This window comes from Meleagris gallopavo, chromosome 2 (genome assembly GCF_905368555.1).
Source record: "Meleagris gallopavo chromosome 2, MGAL_WU_HG_1.1, whole genome shotgun sequence".
Taxonomy (NCBI): domain Eukaryota; kingdom Metazoa; phylum Chordata; class Aves; order Galliformes; family Phasianidae; genus Meleagris; species Meleagris gallopavo.
In genome coordinates, this window is record NC_139405.1 from 25,109,000 (window position 1) to 25,128,037 (window position 19,038).

General features: G+C 38.5%; 1 long non-coding RNA gene across 10 annotated transcripts in view; it reads left to right on the forward strand.

Annotated features, from left to right (window-relative positions):
* LOC146544905 (uncharacterized) overlaps nt 1-19,038 on the forward strand; it is a 48,709-nt gene that overhangs the window by 9,866 nt on the left and 19,805 nt on the right. For all 10 annotated transcript variants that reach the window (XR_014881999.1, XR_014882001.1, XR_014882000.1 and 7 more), the window contains exons 2-3: nt 17,928-18,078; nt 18,718-18,824. This is a non-coding gene — a long non-coding RNA (uncharacterized LOC146544905). The remainder of the gene's footprint in view (nt 1-17,927; nt 18,079-18,717; nt 18,825-19,038) is intronic.

A 19,038-nucleotide genomic window follows, 5' to 3' on the forward strand; every position in this document is an offset into this window, starting at 1 on the left:
AGTGGAATTAATCAGTCAGCCATTTAAAAGCCAAACCTTGCAGAGCGAAAGATTTGAGGCAAAATTATTTTATTTTTCTGTATCTGCAGTTTATTTGAAAGACCTTTTCAGCTCGCTATCCGAAGCTGATATTTAACTGTTACTTATTCCCCTAATTTCCGTCCTTTGTTCGAGGAACTTTCCTAGCTAGATCTTGTTGCTCTGTTCCATGCTAATTGCAAGCTTACATTATATAAATGGCTTTGTAAAGAAAACTATAACCCTAAGCCTTGAAAGTTGCATGTTTCTATTTGCTCAAACTTGATGCACTTATTTGGAGAGGGTCATTTCGAGGAAAGCTGTGTAGGCACTAAGAATGTCCTGTATAATAAGCTTAAACAGAACCCTTTGTCAGGCCTAGTATTCTCAGGCCTGAAAATTAGGCCTCCTTTTTCTAACCGCAGGCTGAAGTGGTTCATTACCGCAGCCTCCTTCGCCGGGCCTTGGCCCAGCCATTCCCAGTACTCGAGCGCTGTAACTTCCTTAAAAAGGAAGAAGGAAAACATGGCACACAAAGGTCTTGTTAGCACTTCCTATGCGAAATTAGCAGCTTTCTAAAAGGTACAACTCCAATTACCTCACATTGTGGGGACGCGCACAAACCCAACAATGCGTCCAGTCTTGCAAGTGACATTCTGTCTCTCCGGAGTTACTTCCCTAATTAGGGATGACGAAGCTCCATTCTGGCGAGTGCATCTATTTACAGTGGGCCACAATGCCGCAACTCGAGCATCCTTCTGAAAGGCCCGTGTTAAAAAACACAAGTGCTCTTTTGGCGGAGCTGTCTATGGGGAAGCGCCGCATTCCTGGCGGCTACACCCTCGAGAAAGTGCTGCTGCGTTCCCCGTATTGTTCACACTTCAGGACTCATTGTGGACAATAAAGCTTCTGCCCAGCAAGCTCTGGGAATTACAGTGGACAATGAGGAGGCATTCTTAGGAGAGTCTAATGATGGAAAAAAAGAAAAATATTTATTGCTTTTGACAGTTTCACAAGGGGCAAAAATCCTTGTCATGGCTAAAGTTTCCACAGCTGTTGGAGGAAGGGTGGTCATATGGACTAAAACAGTTCAGCTCCTTTGTTAGGAGCCTGAGCACAAGGGCCAAGCTGTGAAATTAAAGATTAAGTTCATTAAGGTAAGATAATGACGCTTGCATTGTTGTTGATACAGGTGTAGCTGCAAGGCCCAGCACGCCAAACCTAGCTGCAAGGGAAACCTTCTGTCAGGGGCAGCGCGCTGGAGATGTTTGCTGTTTGTCCACTTCTCAGCAGGGCTGGAGACACGCACCTTGATGTGCCGGGGGGCAGGACGCGTTTGGGGGCACCATGGGACTTGTCTTTGCACTGACAAGATGCCCGCCCAGTTTGAGGGCTAGAATATATTTCCACAGAGTGGAAACGTCTTGAAATACCAGCTGTGTTACTGTGAGAGAGGAGGAATTATTAATTCCCTGGTAGCTTACTTGACGTAAAAGTGTTGCTGATTATTAGTTTGCTGCTGCTGTTGAGTGTTTGGTTTCTTCATTATTATTGCTTTATTTGTATTCTTAACAGTTCAAAAGTTCAACAGTTTCAACTAAATTGCACTCTAATATTAGGGTTCCAGCATAAAATTACCGTAGTTAATAGTAAAATAAGACCTTTGTGTAGGTATATAGATAGCTTCCCAAATTCATTAAAAAAGCCCTCGTGAATTAGCACAAACATGCTGCTGGGGGTTGCGCTATTTTGATTCAGAAGATCAATTATCTGTTGTGCTACTTCGGTGAGGGAGACGGATGATAATTTCAAGTGATTAAAAATGCTGCACTACATTTCCATTTTATTTCATTACAATAAACATAAAGCCAGGGCTTGCACTGAAGAGCCTGATGTCTCTGTTTTGCTGTTTTGCTTTATCTGGCACATTGGTCACCCAGTGCAGGCACTGATTGTGACTGCTGTGAGCCTGTCACACGCAGAAATGAGCAAGCCAGTGAGCAGAATTGTTTCTAAACCTGCTGCTCAGACAATGTGTCTGCATGGCAAAGCCTGCAAGAGCATACAATTTAATCCACTCTTGTTTTACCTGCTTCCCTGTGCAGTCTTCAGTATGTTTTGTAGTGCAGTAGTTGGAGGTGGCACACTCTAAAATATTTTTTGCCACATGTTTTGTGCAGGTAAGTGTCTACAAGTGAACACTGACAGTTTCTTAGAGATTAGAATTTCCACAGCCTTATGCCTGCTCTTTCTGGGTTGGAGTGGTGAATAACATTTCATTTTCTGTCTCAGTCTACTTTGGCAGTCCAATAGCTCCTGTGCCTATTTGGGAAAAAAGATGTGGAAAATACTAGTCTCAGAAATTCCTCAGACACAACTGCTTTTATTCAAAGCTGAAGAAGTATTCGTATTAAACAGGCACATGAAAAATGCCAAGTGTCGTCTTCTTTAAGCTAACAATAAGTTTGGCCCCATCCTGCTAGCATTACAGAATTGATTCCATTATCTTCTGCCTTCTTTAATCTGTTTTCCACATATAGGTGCCTAAGGAAGGAAATAGTAGTTAAGGTTAAAAATGTGCTGAGCTATAGATATGCTAAGTACTGGAAGTCTTGCATCTGTTTGTACAAAAATTCTCACTTTCTGTTCCTGGGGAGAATAAATAATGTATCAGTATTTTTAGAAAGTGAGTCATTCAAGTAACATGTAACCTCTTTATGGCATCTTTAAAGTTTGGGATGTAGGTTTAGTCTTGTGGTGAAGATAATGAATTCTGTTTGCTCACTTGAGAGAAAAACCTGTTACATAGCTGGAATATATATTCTATTATAGCTAACGTAGTGCTTCATCCCTTGAACCATTTGATAATTACAAAGATTGTTGCAGGCAACTTCTCAAGTTTTCTTAAGTCTCGATCAACGCTTTAGTACTACAGAGAGCGATCATTAGAAGGATGCTTTTTCATGAAGCAAAATGCTTTTGATTTGTTTTTTTTTTTAAAAGCTCGGGATGTTTTTTTCTATAAAGGGTTGTTTATTACCCAAATAACTTTGACCTGTTACAGCTATGAGAATAATTTTAATATAGCCTGTGAAAAATAATTTGTTTAAAAAATCATGAATATCTTAAAATATAAATCCTCAGCCTCTTCTGTTTTAACATTTTTGAGAGACTGTTGAAAAATCCTTGTAAAATATAACTCAACAGTTCATGAAATAATTTGCCTACAAATCATTACTAACAAATCAAAACAGCTTTGTTTTCCTGCATGTATATGTGGCTAAGGCAAGGGAAGAACTTTAAATATTTATTAAATAGATCACAGACTAAAAAAGGATTCTTTGTTGAGATGGGTAAAAGAAAATGAAGAAAATGACACCTGAACTGTGTTTCTCCATCTACATTTGTATGTATACAGGATGGAAGTATTATATTTGAAAAACAGCATCTCACAAGTAGATTGTTTTCACAATGAGTTTGCTCTGTGGAATGGTTCACATGTGGCATGCGTGTGCTTCTCCCTCTTATATATGTACATATACAGCCTTATTCAGGAATGCCTCCATTTATGTGTGGATATGAACACAGTAGTGTGTGTATATGACTACCATCTCTATATGGGAATATGCATAGATATTAATTTCAATGCATTGACAAATTCCTATTGCTTGCTATATATTATGTCCCAAATGAATTGTTCATTGTAATCTTTCTTCATTTGCATAGAGATATAACAGATCCAGTTATAATAAATACTGCTCTGACATAAATTACTTTCTGTAGCGCTGTATCCACTTTTACTTTCCACTTTCAAAGGAATAGTGAAAAATGGTTAAAAACTTGTGCCAAATCTTTTGTCTTAGGAATTATGCAAGGAATTTGCACCAGTGATTAAAGATTATTAGGTTCCATTTGTCCTGTGATCGACCACCTCTTCTTGAAGAGTAATTCATCCCTCACAAATACAAATCAAATTATAAAAGCACCCGAGCTTTGCTATGAATGAATGAAATGTATGAAATGCATTGAGTTTGCGATACAGTTTGCACAATGATGTCTACTCCTGTCAGTCTCTGAAGGATAAAACTACACAGTTGTGAAGTGTCACTTTCCAAGCCAACTATCCAAGTGATAGTTAAAGGAGTCAGTGCTGCACATATGTAGGGCTTATCAGAAGATTTTGACATGAACACTGACCACTTTTTTTCTGGTTTATATGCCACGTGTTTTTGAGTAACCATTATATGGTAAAACATTATTAAGAAATCTGACATTGCATTTCATTGTGTCCTCTACAGTACGTCCTGACACTGTAATCTTACTCAGCTGCCAAGTCCACCTCCTGTTCTCTGTGGATTAGTTATTTAGTTTTTGTATCCAGTATATCAGAAAAGCTTAATCTAAAAGTCATTGCATGTGTTTTAGTATTAAAATTTGTCATTGCCACATCTATTTTTTATATTCCAAATTATGTTCATCCCCTTTAACAGTACAATTAGCAAATATTTTGCAGAGAAACTAGATGGACAGATTTAGTACACGGTTTTCACACAACACATTATTCGGTCCTGCTGGAAGTAAAATGCTTAGAGCTTTTCTTTGTTGTGAAATATTGTTTTAAAGGATTAAGCTGAAATTTCTGAAGAATCTTATATGGGCTAGAAAAGCTGTCACTAAGCACCCATGCTTTTTTGGCAAGAGAAATTAGCCTTCTCTGGACTCCATACTGTGCTGCTCATGCAGCTGGTACACAAATTAGCAAGCATAGTTAGACTCCAGTGCAAGTCATTTTTCCAGTAGGTTATTTCCTGCAAAGTTAATGCTACAACTTTTTGATACAAATGATCAGAAATTCTTGAGCATAAATCTTGCAGTCATCAATGGGAGTATGCAGACAGCTCATGCATAAGAATTCCTCAGCCAACAGGAATGTCCTCTTGTGAAGTCTTGTAAGGGTTCCTGGCTAAGCACAGGTAGGCATTTGAAAAGGCTGCAGTCCGTCCTAGACCCCTCCTTGTTCAAACATGCAGGAGACAGAGATTTGACTGTGCCTAGAAGATTACATGCTGAATGGATCGCAGGACTGCAGTGAAGACCTTCTTTACTCCATTTAAATTTAAATTTATTGCAGTGGTCTGCTTTTGTGCAATGCATGAATTGTCAAAAGGTGAAAATTTGTTTACTTTACTATTCCCTCTACCAGATTAAAAGTTATCTTTCCCTCCGTGGTATATGGCTACACTACAGAGCCTAGAGATATTGCACATAGCTTGGGTACAGAACAGAATCTAACTCTAAGAAGTATGATCTTGCCCACTTGGGACTTGGACTTCCTGAGGCTGGACTGCTTCCAAGAGCTAAACAGGCACACTGCTCTATAGCACTGCAATCTTCAGTGCAGACATATCCTCAGGTGAAGAGTCTTCACGTAGAAGAAATGAAAGAAGCCTCTCTTGAAGAACCTCTATTTTCTCTTCTTTCACCTGTTTTTGCTGCATTTCATGGCAGGTACTTAGCTTCTGTCATTTGGGGGTTCATTCTGAGGAGGCTGGGGACTCCAGATCTTAGAGTCAGGCATAGAACATAGATTCATAAGTGGGCTGATATTTCCTGTTTCACTGTCTGTGTTATCAAACCCTAATTCTAAATAGACTGAAAAATACTGATGATTTGAGTACGCTAATTAATTCTAAGTATAGAGTTAATATCATTTAATTTTCTGAAGAGTCTTGGCTCTTCTGATACACTCCTGCATCATGTTGTTTCTATTTTCTTCTTCCCTTTTTATGAAGAACTGGAGTGTGGAAAATAATTATGATGGACGAAAAAGGCTCAAAGGCTACTTGAGTACAGGCAGAGGCCAGGGACGCTGTTTCCAAAGTAGGAAAAGCTCAGGTGCTACTTAAGATCTGGAGGAGGAGAATCGAGTCAAGGCAGCAGTATGACATTAGGCAAGAGAGTGAATTCAGGGAGAATAAGTAAAAGAAAATGAGAGGAGAAATGCTGGTGAGTATGTAGAGATTTTATGAGAGCACTGTCGATGGGGATGATGCGTTTAAAGGGCATGTGGTAAGAGCCAGGGAGCTAAAGGAAAAACCGAAAAACCACCCATGACGTGGGTTAGGAGGACAAAGAAAATTGTCTGAGGGGTCAATTCAGAATGTTTTTAAGAATAGACTTGAGTGTAAGTACCTAAATAACTTCACAGAAACCAAGCAGATGACTTATAGTGAAAGCCATGTGTGCACCCATGTACCCTGCTGAACTGGAGCTTTTAATGATAGCCTTTATACAGATTTGAGTGAGGGAGGAGTTGGACAAGAAAAGGTTACAATAACTGAGATACAAGGCCAGCAAACAGAAAAAGGCTAACACAAACTGAGAGCTAAAGGTAGCATATCTATGCAGCAGAGCTTTCTACAAACTTTTCTGCTTTTGTTCCACACCCTCTGTTTTATACCAGATTGACAGCTTTCAACACTAACCTAAAACTTCAGGTCTCATATGTTCCAACTTTGAAGATGTGCATAGAATAAGCTTCCAAGAGGCCAGGAAAAAAAGAAGGAAGTAAGTCAGACTTCAAATTTCTTTTCTTCCTTTAATGGACTAATGGACTCTCCTACCAAAAGACTTTCCAAATATTTCAGAAATACTCAGACTAGGAAGACAGCAACATTTTCCCTTTCCAGAACAGGTGTGGCATCTGCAGTCAGACATTAAGACTGCTTTCATATAGTTGACAAATGAGTATTAAACTACACTCAAAAGGCAGAGTCTGTAAGTCAACCAAGGGTCTGTGGACCAAGCATCAGCTTGGTACTGTTGTGACACTGCCAACTATCTAAAAACAAAATACCAGAACTGAGTGCAAAACTTGTAGGAACATAAGTGAGACCTCATTAAAATACTTTGTCCTTTTGGCCTCCTTCTGATTGTCAGTCCTCATCACTTGGAAAACTGCATTTTCCTGACATTGGCTACCAGAGCTCTGAACCTCTTGTTTCAGTGTCAGCAATAAATGTTCAGACCTTAACCTGGGCAACACTGCAAATTGAAATATTGGAGTTGCGTGGGTCAGAACTCTTTTAAGAATATTCCTTTTGATTCTGCCTTGTAAAATCAACAAGAAAAGGCACCCTAGGGAGCAGTGTACAGAAAACATCTCTCAAAACTGCTATTTAGATAGAAATCTGAAATCAGCATTTGTAGTCAAGCTTCCAGCTTAGATTTGGCCCCTGTGTTAGGCAGGCTTTATGATGGCAGGATTTAGTTGTTTTTCACAGGATTAAAGCTTGCGTCTATTTATGTAATGCATACATAGATGAAAGAATGAAAAATAGCTGTAAATTTTAGTAAATCTTAGCTGCTAACATTTAGTTTTTCAGCAAAACTAAGCAAATAATATATTATGCACATATATTTCTAATTGGGTGCAACACATTGCTCTCTTCCTCAAATTGCCAGCATGTTTTTTTTTTTTGTTATCGATCTGGGCACTCTCCCTCTGCTTTCATACCTGCTCATACCACATTGATTGTCAGTATTGGGAGTGTTTGACATTGCTGCTGCCATTGTAAATTGAAAAATGGAACTACGGGCCAGATTGCTTTTATCTGTTTTCTAGTTTTGATCTTTTCATCTGCTCTTTGCCAAGTAATGTCAGCCATGATTACTTCTAACTTGCCAAAATTCTGATCGGCTTTTAAACAGGTGACATTTTCCTATAAAAAGACTCTACCACAAGCATGTTTCTTTTTCCAGCCCCGAATGTCACCTTTTTTCCCATAATTACAGTGGTCTAAGTGACACATTTCTGGACTACTGACAGTTTTAAAGATTTGCTGTTTGTGGGTATTGCAATTACTGTGCATTACCTTCTCCCTTCTGAGAGGAGTGAAATTATTTCCATAGATGTTTCTGCCTTCACAGTTTTGCCTTTGATTTTGCACAGCTGGCTCTAGACTGGATCTAGATTTGGAAGTAGCTGGGAATAACTTACAGTCAGGCAAATAAATAACTTTGGAACTGGCTACTGCCTCTCTCTTAAACAAAATCTTTCCTAAACTTTTGCTTTCTTGCCTGGAAACATTCTCAAAAACTTGTACCTTTAGTAGAAATTGTAGGCAAGTGTTTTTGCCCAGGTTACTTACATGTTAATAGCACTTCTTCTTGCAATTATTCTCACATGTAGATCTGTCATTTAGCCCACGGATCAAATCCCGAGTGCTACTGTACCTGTAAATCGGGTGCTGCACATGAACCAATATGCACAGTGATGACAACCAAGGTTTATTTACTTAAGTTGGGATTTCATCTCTTCAGGGAGAGAAAGAACAGGTTGGAAATGAAACCAATGGCTTGGCAAGACTAACGTTACCATTTCCTTGGTCTGCCTCCTGCTTTCTGTTTAACACCACAGTGATCAACAAAAACTAGTGATCTAGACATCTTTCAACTTTACTGACAGATTCTGTATAAGAAAATAATAGTTCCTCATTTCATCTTCTCCTTAGTTTCAGAATAAAGCCCTGGGAAACACCACAGGTGCAAACCAGTGATCCGCTTGTGGTCTCTCTATGTTTTTATTTTATGTCACAAACACTTGCAGAGCAGACTTACCCGAGTCTTCTGCAGTCTGTAGAAGGGTGATTCACACAATCCCTTCTGAACACTAGCTACATGCCTCAGTATGTGAGTAGAAAGATACATAAATGTGTTAGTCTGCATCATAGATCTCTGGAACTGAAAGAACAGAATTATGAATTATGTGTATATTATTTTTTTTAAAGAAGGACTAATTTATTGATAACTTTAGGACAACTGTTCTTTTTTTAATTTGTGTATATTTACACAATTACATTTTTTTTTTTAATTACTTACATAAATTAGGAGCCTGAAGCAGAAATTTAAAGAATGGAAGGAACAAGAGCAACAATAGACTTCACAGTCAGTCTCCTTTAAGTCCTTAGTATAGTCATGAAGTTAAGATACAAAAGCATTTGCAACAACAACATAGTGGGCAGAGAGTATAAAAGAGAGGCCATGCCATTAAGGCAATTAAGAAAGATTAAGATTGTTTGTGGTGGAAAGACCCATTAATCAATAGGCCAGAAATCACAGCATGTGGAATATACTTCACAAAAAAAAAAAAAAAAGAGAGAGAGAGAGAGAGAGAGAACAAACAGGCTAAATATATCCCATACCAAAGGTTACGGAGTTCTCATTAATGAGAAATCATATTAATCCCTCAGATACTGTTGGCTCCATAGTTAGGTTTTCCATTTGCACAAGTAGGAGTAATGCTGATGGAATGCATCCTAACTGATGCAAAGCTGCTGTTTGAAAAATACCTGTCCGCACCTGACACCAAAGGCACATAGCAATATCTGGGAAGGGAAAGCAGAGCTGACTCAAGGGAAGAGGTGGATAGTTCTCAGCATTTTGCACGGTATGAACAGTTATTACAATTATTCATTGCTAGTAACAATGGCACACAACACCCCATTCATGTACCTAAAGCTGCTGTACAAAGAAGGCACGTTGCTTGTCAGAAGGATGGGTAATTGAAAATCCTTGCATTTGCAAAATGCCTCCAGGCATCTAATACAAGTCTTCATATGGTAATGAGAAGAGGAAACAAAGTAGGAGAGTTACTGCACATATTGAAACTTGCACCTGAAATAATCAAAGATTGGTTTGAACAGTCACGTAACCAGAATGAAGCTGTGGGGCACTCAGCTTCATCTTCATCAGCAAGGTGACCATACAATTCCAGCCCTATGGATGCTGTCTGAAGAAGCAGCTACAGGTGGGCAAAAACAGCTTTGCAGAGGGTTTTGTACCTATAGCTGCAGATGGCTGGATTTTTTTGTTTTGTTTTGTAGCAAACTGAAGAGCAAAGGTAGAAACAAGTGCTTTTTTTTTTCCGAGGAGAGGTGCGTCTCCATCATTTTTGAATTTATGAGTAACACTCCTAAAATTCTCCCTTTAGAAATTTCTACTGATTTCTTTTCTCAGAATGACCAGTTTTAGACAATAATGTAGGAAAATTATTTTAAATTTTCAGAACAATTAAGATGAGATATTTTAGTAATCAAACATTGATTTGTAATGGGGGGAGAGTGGGATTTATTTATTACTTAAATTTTAATTGCTGTTCAGGTGAGAAAAATCAGCTCACAGCTGAATATGATTTTTGAGTTTATAGTAGCAGTGGATGAGAAATCTGAAGTAACCTTTGCCATTCATCAAATAAGTTGCTACTTTATTATTATTATCATTATTTGACTTAGTGAAGGTAGACTGGGTTGCTATCACTAGAAATGATTGTAAGAGGTCAGGTGAGTAAAGAAAAGAAGGCTGGTGTTTTGCTTACTCCCATAGTAATTCTGCTTTGGGAGTAGAGTAATAAATATCAGATAAAAGCTTGATCTATTGCAGATACTCTAGGCAATGCTAGCCAGCTCTTCAGAGAGGTCAAGGATCCATAAAATGACTCTTTAATTTCATGTAAAGCTACAGGATTCTGGAATTTCTTACCCTCTACATGCTTCATTACTCATTTATTAAGGAGAAATTAATACAATTCTCAGAAAAATATGGTGATGTAACAAATCTTCATGAAGCATTTGATTTCTGAACTTCTGTATCACTTACAAAGCAACACTGTCTAATACAGGGCATGTTTGTTGTAACTTCTAAAGTTGCTTTCATTTCTCTGTTAGAGAGCTCTAGAGCTTGAAAAGAACGAGCATTTTGTCCCCAAACTGTTTATGTTGTTATGTTGTATGTTTCAAAGTAAATGGCTCAACTAACACAGCAAAGTCCTGGTGGCAAAATGAGCAGCAGTAAGGAGGTACATGACCAGGATAATGATATCAGCAGTAAGGGAAACTGGTAGTCTCAGGTATTTGCTGTTTCTTGACAGGACTGGCAAGCAACTTCTTTCTATATACTCTTCATAGTTAACAAAATGCAGCATGGTAGCTTTTGGCTGAACAATCAAGAGTGGCAGTCTCCTTGACTGCTGAGAGCAGTCTACACAGCAGACCAATTGTGCTTTTTGAAGATCTTATAGTGTATTTTGATACCAAGTACATGCTGTTGTTTTGGGAGGCAAGTGCACTTAGTAGATGTTCGTTGTCTGCAAAGAAGTCTGAGGTTTCCAGGCTTTGTGATCTTGGTACAATTTATATTTTATCAAACAAATATTTTACTGCTGATGTGTGGGTGGGTGTTCCTCTGTCACAGAGTCTGAGAATTTTAGTGAGTTTTTGGCTGCTGTGCATGTTTTCTGCCATTCTTCTTCTATACACAATCACCTTGCTCTTCTCCTATTGCATTTTCTCAATTTTACTACATAAACACATCTTCTATCATATTGTTTATCCATGCATGGAGCAAGAAAATAATCTGACTGCACCATTCTGGACCTCTTGACATTTAGAGAGAGTTGGGATTTAGACAGACCATAGAAGAAGGAATTGCACAATTCAAGATGAGAAGTGATTAAGACATGAACAAAGATTTCAACAGAAGCAAGGTCAAGGTAAAGATGAACTCAAGCAGAATTTCATAGGTGGAAGTAAGCAAGAGGATGAGAAAGACAGTCTGGTGCTATGAAAAGTCATTTATTGTTTTGAATTCTGCACTGGTGGGATAGAAATGTAAAGAAATGTAATATATTTTAATTATGCTGTGCTAGCTAGGGCATAGAGATGCCAAATGCTTAGTGACACACTGCTGTAGTTTCTTATACCTCCCTCTTACTTACATACTTTTCCCTCCTCTCAATCCATTTCCATATGAGGGAAATGCTAGGCACTTGAACTAAACATTTTACATGTTACAATTGTAACAAAGAAATTCATAGCAAATGACTGCTAAAATTTTGTTTACTCTGTTCTCATGAATTAAGACAGCTTGCTAGTGTCAAAGAAGTTGCCATAGTATCTTATTCCCAATGTCTGTTTTTTTGTTTTTTGGTTTTTGTTTTTTTTTTTGTGAAGAAGAAATACTTGCACAGAAATCACATGCAGTTTCTAGGTCAGCTTTGTTTTGCATTTCCTATCACTGTCCATGCATGGTGGCTCTTTGATGTGCTGAATAGCTTGTAGGTGTTTGGTCTGCTGGTGAAAAAAGCCTGAGACCAGACACTGAGAGAATCTCAGCCCCTGCAATGGGGCAGCCTGTCATGCGCTTATGCTGTGGAGAGGAATCTGAAAAGAGGGATGGCAAAGGCAAAGTGCAAATCTACGGAAGTGGACATCAAGGCTGATAGACCTTTCACAGTTTGGCACTGCCAGCTTTGGTAAGGTTTCTTCCATGTTCTTGGTTCAAAATCTCAGTGCGGTGCTTTTTGATGCTTGCATATTAATTTCACTGTAGATGTTAGCGAAACTAATTGGCTCTTCAATACCAGAAAAGGGTAAACAGCTACATAATAAAGTAGATAGTCGCTTGAGAAATATTTTCATTCACTCTGCAAAATGGATTTTTGTTTTCTTTGTGTCTTTTATTGTCTCTGGGCACCTGCATATAGAGGGAAAGAATTTTTGTGTCCAAGTTCTTGATCTTCCTTCAGGTTAAGCACTCTCACTGATTACCAGAGCTCCATTTAAACCGGAGGGAGGCAACCTCTTCACAAGCTGGCTGCCATTTAGGGCCCTTAGGGTGATACAGTCACTGTGCTGATGAGAGGCACTGTGTGCAGCACCAAGTTACCTTCTCACACATTACTGAGCATGCACTATCCTAAGCATTGCTAATGAAGGAAGAAAGGTACCTCCCACTCAGCTCCCTCCCCAGCTGATAAAGTGCCAACACAGCTTCTGAAATCAACAACCTTCAATACCATCAGCAAACTGGTGAGTATACAACCCAGTGAGACAAACCGTTTTGCAATCCTACAATGCTGAGAAAATTTCAGTTTGTGACTGGGGGACCTAATTTGTGACCTAATACTTTGTATTAGGGATGATGAAGACATACGAAGTTCATGTTTGAGAGAATAGTTTGCACCATGGAATTAAAAAGACAAGGAATGGTTACAAAGATATTGTTCAGCTCCCCTTTGCTCCCTCCACTAGCTCAAAATCTAACTGCATAGCCCAGCTGCCAACATGAATAACAAGAGGCTCAACATTTTATGACACAGAGCAAGCCTTGCCATGCTTGATTCCTTTCCATAACATGTATGTCTTCCTCAATAGCATGATGTTCAGTAAACTGTTATCTATGCATGCTCCTCATCCTGGCTCCAGGTAAAGCATTCTTTTTTTCTTTTTTTTTTTTTTTAAATACCTCTAAAAACTTCCGCAAATAAGGAGTTATTGCTAGTTATAGAACCAGACAATAGTGACAATTCTATCTGGGGAGTGTGTTAAACTCATTAATAACCTTGACTGAAATAAAGTAGATGGATACGGGCTTATTTGAACATTGTATTTCCTTCTAAAGAAGATAAAGATGATTTGTTCCAAACTTTACATTTTGAGCGTGTTTTGACCATGGATTTTATATCAGTAAAATTAATGTCTTCCAATAAACTTTAAATATTTCATTTTCTCTCATAAAGTGTGAGAGACATACTGGACTTTCAATAACTTAAGCTGTCTCCACCAACAGCATACAATTCTACCTCCACTTCAGAAGGCATTCTACACAAATATGAGCAGTCCTACCAATGGGCTAGAAGTTAGATGTGCCTTGAGACAGAGCACATCAGTTTCATTCCTTTCAAGTTTCTGTGAAACTTCAGTCTTGAATTTACTATAGCAAATTTCTGCATTCTGATGCTTAAAGTAAGAATAAATAATTATGAAATTAAAATTCATTGAACGAGTTGGCTGTATTGGTGTAAGCAAGCATTTAAGTTAAGATACATCAGAAATGAAAACAAATCTAAAAAGACAGTTCAGCCTGTGAAAAGCTGGCTGAAAAACATCTAGTTATTCATTGTTCATTGACCAATATTTTTAAAACAAATGAGGCATTAAGAAATTGTGCACAAGAATGGTGCTGGTTTAAAAAAAAAAAAAAAATTAAAACAAAAAACAAAAGAATCCCTTACAGGGTGTGTCTTTGTGAAATATAGTGTCTTTTTCATCTCCATCTGTATATTTATTTGACTGTTGTTTGCATAACCTCAAACATCAAAGAATAAAAGGTTGATATGCACAGGAGAGCTTTTCTGAGGTGTTTTACTTCTTGATGCACAGGCAATCTAAACATTAATATTCATCGTGTTCTAATTTTCTTATTCCTATGCCAAGCTTGGAACCACTTAGAATTAAGACTCTTCTGTTTTGCTGCTATTATGTATTGTTTTATCTGCTTTCACTTCATCTTGTACAGTACCACCTAAATAAGCAACTGTGCATGATTGCTTTCCAGCTTCAAACTGTGATTTGTAGAGGAAATAAAATTCCTGATGTGTTTCTGGGGGAGCATTGGGGAAGGTAGATATCTGCATGTCTGTTTTAACACAAAATCAGAATCTTACAATCCCTGTCTTGCAATTAGATCTATGTAATTTCTCTTTCTGCTAATAACCACTGAGAGCTTCAAAGTATTTCTGTAACTTGAGATGCTTCTCCAAATGGTTACACTGATGGTGAGGCTGAAGTTCTGTCTGAACAGTTATCATCAAAATCATGACTTCATAAAATAGCATAATGTGAAGATATATTTTAAAAAAGCAGTGCTGCTGTAAGAATAGCAACTACATTGTTGAACGCTGGATGAGCACAGAGTCTGGACCTAAAGATCTCAGAAACGCAGTGAGTTCTGGTGAAGGTTGCAAAGCCATGAACAGAACTATTTTGCCTAAAAGCTCCCAGGACTTCAGGCTAAGAAATTACTAATATTGAATCTTTTCTAGGGTACTTTTTCAAATGCCTTCATGGCATATTTCACCCAAGTGAAAGATTCCCCATCCACATAGATAAAGAAATCATGCTAGGTTCTTAATGACAGCAAAATGATCTTTTATGTTTGGTGCTAGCACAACTTCATATACTGTTGCTTACTTTTACTTTTTTTTTTTTTTTTTTAGGGGCATAGAATTAGTTCCCCAAATCAGAAATAATAAGGTGAAAAGGAATTTTGCTGCTGAATTTAAGCACAACTGGGTGTTATCCAGAGGTTAAATTCTTTTCCTGCTTAGCATAAGAACATAATAAGAACATAAGAGGCGCACTGGTTCAGAACAAAGGTCAGTGTAGCCCAATATCCTGGCCCCAACGATAGCCAAAAACAGGTACAAGGGGAAGAGTAGAGAACAGGTCTTACATATCAGGTTCCTTCCTCTAAGCTTTCTCCCATCTCTCAGCTACAAACAATTGAAAAATTTCCTGAAAGGGGTGCAGTTCTCAAGCCCTGTATGTGTTTCAGTTCCGTAGTCTTGCCTGGCCCCCCCCTTGAATCTATGGAACTTTACAGTATCTGACAACTGATGACTAACATGAGTTGGGTGCATGGATTTTGTGGCAAAAAGTGTCATTAGGGACTCAGGTCTAATATCTTTCTCTGTATTTCCAATAACATAATAGCTCTAGAACAAATCTGCTGGTTTACAAGTTTTATGAGGAGTGGCTGAGAGAGCTAGGATTGTTTAGTCTGGAGAAGAGGAGGTTCAGGTGCCTCACTGCACTCTACAATTTCCTGAAGGGAGGTTGTGATGAGGAGGGGTTTGGCCTCTTCTCCCAGGCAACAAACGGGACCTCAGGAAATGGCCAAAAGTTGTGCCAGAGGAGGTTTAGATTACACATAAGAAAAACTTTTTCTCTCAGAGAGTGGTCAGGCACTGGAATGGCCTGCCCAGGGAGGTGGTGGAGTCACTGGCAGTGTTCAAGAGGTGTCAGGATGAGGAGCTACGAGATATGGTTTAGTAGCTTGTGGTAGCAAATGGTAATGGGAGGACGGTTGACTAGATGATCTTGTAGGTCCTTTTCAACCTTGTGATTCTATGGTTCTATGATAACTATATAATAAGAAGAAGTGAGACTATATTCAAAATACTGCAACGATTTCTTTAAAATATAAAGGCAGGCGTGGTGATCTGAGACAAATAAAATTGAGTGGGCTTGGGCAGGGCAAGACACTAATAAGCTGTTGATAAAAAGAGTAGCCTGGGGTTGAATGAGGAGATACTCAAGCTGTTCGGGCAATGTGCTAGGGGCAAAGGAAAAAGGCGATTACCTTTGAATTATTCATGTCTGTACAAAAGAAGAATAGCTGACAGAAGCCCGTGGACATTTCTGAACCTTGCCAAGGAGCAGGTAGACATGAAATGAGATATCTGTTCAGTGGCAAAATTCAGTTAGGTTGCTCTAAGCCCAGATTATAATAAATTCTTGCATACATCTTCCTTGATTTTTCAAACATTTCCTTTTTCTTTTATTTTTCCAATAAAATTCATCTGTTATTTATAATGATATAAATTAACTTTTTCAGACCATGCAAGTCATTTACATTCCCCTCAGTAAATATGTGAAACAAGCCACTGACCAAATGCAAGCCTATCTGTAGCAAATCCTCCTGACTGTAAGTGCTTGCAAACAACAAAGGCACTCAAGTATTCTGATGATGTGGATTGTGTAAGGACCTATGTGGTTAGGCAGAGCAAATCTTTTATTTTCTGTGCCTACTATAACCAGCCATATCTCCTGCTGTTCTGAATCACTAGGTTCAAATCACTGGCTTCCATGAATCTTGTAGTTGGAAATGTTGAACACAGAAAAACTCTAATGGGTCATTTTGGACAGCCTCCTGCCAGGTCATGATTATTCCCTCCAGAGCTATGTTAGTGCTTGATGAACAACATCACTACCCACAAATGAGGCAATATTGACCACAAACACAGACAAACAGAAAGATACGTTTGAATGTCGTCAACAAACACCTTCATCTGTAGCCTGTGTTTTTATTCTGTGTTGTATTTACTTTTTTTTTCTTTGCATTGGAATGACAGGAAAACAGAAACTGTTTTGAAAAGCTCCAGAAGAAACCCATCAAACCATCAAACTGCTGAACTGATGAATTTGTGTTGGTTTCATTATGTTTAAATAATGAGGAATGCTCATTGTGGTACAATAACCACAATCAGATGTTTCTCAGATGTCTGCACATTTTCTACACGTGGTGTTTTTTCTGGTTTTGCTTGCTTTTGTTTTGTTTTTATGAGAAAATGTGTTGATTCTGTAGAGCAGGAGATGTTCTGTTACTTACCAGCTGGTCTCTTGTGTCCCCCAGAGGATGCTCTTACTGTCTGATAACTTACAGATCATCCTAATGTCATCTGATCACACAGTTGACAATTTTTCCCTCAGAAGAATTTTTAATAAGACTGTCTCAGTCAGAGTGATGTATATAATCTTAATTTCTTGGGAAAACAGAATCATTTTCTGGAGTGATATCAAATGTCTTTGTCACCTGAACAAAGTGCCAAAGGTTCTGGAAAGCTTTTTATTCCAGCGTGAAAGAGTTTGTTAGACCAACTCCATAGTTCATAAAATCTGATGGGGTGAGACCCATATGAGGGAGGGGGATTGTCGATGCTAGTCTTAAGTGTTCACTTTTAATGAGATTTTCCAAGCTTGCAGTATCAACATTCTCAATCTGCAAGTCCTTTAGAGTCCTTAATGGTTTCTGACTGCGCCCATGGCAGTAGTTGTGAATGTTTTTATCTAATCTACTTGGTGATGAAGCTGTATTCAATTTCATCTTGTGATCAGATCTCTGCAATGCACCTACATCCATTTATATCACGGGACCAGAGTCAAACTTCAGCTGTGGTTTATTTGTGAAAGGGCGTTTCATAAGCAGCCTTCAGCATCTCCACTCTATTATTTGAAAAGAATTTTTCTGTACTTTTTCCCTCCCTTAAAATGTTCTGATCCTTATTACAGGAGCTATCTCCCTTTTTGTGTGATTCTGTGTCAGTGAAGATGAGCTGATGTGCCTCAAGGGATCAAGACTGTCAACCCTGACTCTGATAGATGGCTTCTTGGTCAGTGGAGCTACGCGTCTTATAGTCTCTGCAGAGCTCTAGACTCTCAGGTAACACTGTAAAGCTCAACAGCTTACACAAACTTTGGAAAGAAGGGGAACATACCAAAAGGATATAATGACAACAACACATTTTTGTGTTCTGAATGGTGAGGATTTGAGAATATCTTTGCTATCATGACAGACAGTTATGACTAAATGTGAGACTTGACAAGTGTATTTTTATATTCCAAAATAACAAATAAGACATTTTCTGCCTGACCACAAATTCTCCTATCCAGCCAATTTCATCCTTCTACCAGTGTTACACCTAATTTGCTTGGGGTTATGTTTTCATATACATAAACTATTCTTAAAAAAAATCAAAATTTACATGTGTGTGAGACAGTGTTTTCTGTCTTTATTTATCAAGATCTCATAGCTTTTCAGTTCCAGTTTCCAATGTATTTATCGTAGCAGGTAATATTTGCAACTGAGTTTCTACATCATCTTTTTGTGTTACTTTTGCTGCTTCCCTGACAAAGCATGACCAAGGTACATGGTGAGTATCCCCTAGGGGTTCAAAGCTAAGAAAAAGTTTTTACTTTATAAAAAATCTTCCTTTGTGACAGCCTTGGAAGAAATTAGATTTTCTATGGTTTGTTAAAGACATACATGCCTCATATTAAAAATATATGTCCTTTATTTTAGGAAAACCTTCCAGTCCAGGATATTCTGTTTCCCTATGTTGAGGAATGGCACTTAAGTACATGCTGTCCTGAAATTATATACTTTCCTGAATCCTCACCTGAGCCCAGGTGAGATGGAGCAGGAGGGTGGATGAAGTAAAGGTTTGGGAGCAGGAGGATGGATGAAGTAAAGGTTTGATGTGCTGGTGACCTGGGAGTTGTGCAGAGAGGACAGCATGGATAACTTTGCTGGAGCTCCAAGAGAAGCTACAGAGCCAATTGGGACCACACGACTCTCAGTGGCAGAAGTCCCCACTCATTCAGCAAGGGCAGGCTTTGGCCC